Source organism: Pongo pygmaeus, chromosome X, assembly GCF_028885625.2.
Source record: "Pongo pygmaeus isolate AG05252 chromosome X, NHGRI_mPonPyg2-v2.0_pri, whole genome shotgun sequence".
Lineage (NCBI taxonomy): Eukaryota > Metazoa > Chordata > Mammalia > Primates > Hominidae > Pongo > Pongo pygmaeus.
In genome coordinates, this window is record NC_072396.2 from 119,607,591 (window position 1) to 119,609,965 (window position 2,375).

General features: G+C 45.3%; 1 pseudogene; it reads right to left on the reverse strand.

The window, feature by feature from the left end:
- Positions 1–324: 324 nt before the first annotated feature.
- On the reverse strand, positions 325–1,969 carry LOC129024172 (tubulin alpha-8 chain-like; annotated as a pseudogene).
- Positions 1,970–2,375: the final 406 nt, after the last annotated feature.

Below are 2,375 nucleotides of genomic sequence, written 5' to 3' on the forward strand. Positions count from 1 at the left end.
GCATCACAGAAATGAACAGCTTGAGTCTGTAATACAACATACATGTTTCAAAGCCTAAGTCAGTAATTGTATATGCGAGAATACACATACACTGCTGCATACAGATTAACTCATCAGACCACAATTTTTCAATGTTTAAAACAGAATAAGCTTCCCTGTGAAAGCAGCATCTGTGCTGGTTTCTTTTTTGTTTTTTGTTTTTTTTTTTTTTGAGACAGAGTTTTGCTCTTGTTGCCCAGGCTGGAGTACAAGGGTGCAATCTCAAATCACTGCAACCTCCGCCTCCCAGGTTCAAGCGATTCTCCTGCCTCTGCTGTTTTAACTTTAGTATTCTTCTTCTTCTTCACCCTCTTTTTCAACAGATTCCACACCAACATCCTCATAATCCTTCCCAAGGGCAGCCATGTCCTCATGGACCTCAGAAAACTCTCCTTCCTCCATTTCCTTACCCACTTACCAGTGAACAAAGACATGCTTGGAATACGTCAGGTCAAACTTGTGGTCCAGGTGAGCCCAGGCCTCAGCAATGGCTGTGTTGTTGCCCAACATGCACACAGCTCTCTGTGTCTCAGTCAGGTCTCTGCCAGGCACCACAGTGGGAGGCTTGTAATTAATGCCACCTTGAAGCCAGTGGGGCACCAATCCACAGATTGGATGGTACACTCAGTCTTGATGGTGGCAATGGCAGCACTGACATCTTTGGGAACCACATCATTATGGTACAACAAGCAGCAAGCCATGTATTTACCATAGTAAGGGTCATGTTTCACCACCTGGTTGGCTTGCTTAAAGAAAGCATTGGTAATCTCTGCTACAGAAATCTGTCTATGGTAGGCTTTCTCAGTAGAGATGTTGAGGGTGTATTAGTTTGTTTTCATACTGCTGATAAAGACATACCCAAGGCTGGGCAATTTACAAAAGCAAGAGGTTTATTGGACTTACAGCTCCACATGGCTGGGGAGGCCTCAAAATCATGGTGGAAGGCAAGGAGGAGCAAGTCACATCTTACATGGATGGAAGCAGGCAAAGAGAGAGCTTGTGCAGGGAAACTCCAGTTTCTAAAAGCCATCAGATCTTGTGAGAGTTATTCAGTATCACGAGAACAGCACTGGAGAGACCCACCCCCATGATTTAATCATCTTCCACCGGGTCTCTCCCACAACACATGGGAATTATGGTAGCTACAAAATGAGATTTGGGTGGGGACACAGAGCCAAACCACATCAGAGGGCATAGTTGCCCAGAGAGAAGTGGATGCAGGGGTAGGACACCAGGTTGGTCTGGAGTTCTGGCAGATCGATATTTAGGGTTCCATCAAATCTCAGGGAAGCAGTGACAGAGGACACAATTTGACCTATGAACCTATTTAGGTTAGTGTAGGTTGGGCGCTTAATATCAAGGTTTCTATAACAGATGCCATAAATGGCCTCATTGTCTATCATGTTAGCATAATCAGAGTGTTCCAGGGTGATGTGGGAGGTGAGAGTGGAGTTGTAGGGCTGTAGTACAGGTGTGGAAACCTGAGGGGCTGGGTAAATGGAGAACTCCAGCTTGGATTTCTTACCATAGTCAACAGAGAGACATTCTATGAGCAGGTAGGTGAACCCAGAACCAGTTCCCCTGCCAAAGCTGTGAAAATCGAGAAGCCCCGAAGACCTGTGCACAAGTTGGCCAGTTTATGAATTTGGCCCAACATGAAGTCAATGATCTCCTTGCCAATGGTGTAGTGCCCTTGGGCATAACTATTGGCATCTTCCTTGCCCGTGATGGTATGCTCAGGTTGGACGAGCTCATGGTATGTGCCAGAGCGAACTTCATCAATAACCATGGGTTCCAGGTCTGCAAACACTGCTTGGGCAAGGGTTTGGTTTCTGCTTCGCAGCTGCCTAGCAGATGACAGAGTTGAAGAGGAGAGGTTGTTGCTTCTTACAGACCGACTCTTAAACAGTTGATGTAAGGGAACCTTCATCTCCTTTTTTTTTTTTTTTAGCAGGGGCTTATTTGTAGAGCAGTTTGAGGTCCACAGCGAAAGTGAGCAGAAAGTACAAAGTTCCCATATACCTCCTGCCCACCACAACATGTGCAGCCTCCCCCACTATCAACATCTGGCACCAGAGTGGTACATTCATTATAATCAATGAACCTACATCGAGGCATCATGACCACCCAGAGTCCCACAGTGTACATTTGCGTTCACTCTTGGTACTGTGCATTCTGTGGATTTTGGCAAATGTACAATGACATGTACCTACCATTGTATTGTCATAAGTAGTTTTACTGTCCTAAATTCCTCTGAGCTCTGCCTATTCACTCCTCCTCATCTACTTTTAAAAAAGCCAAACTGCTCAATATCTATTATCTGCCTAATCTGGGAT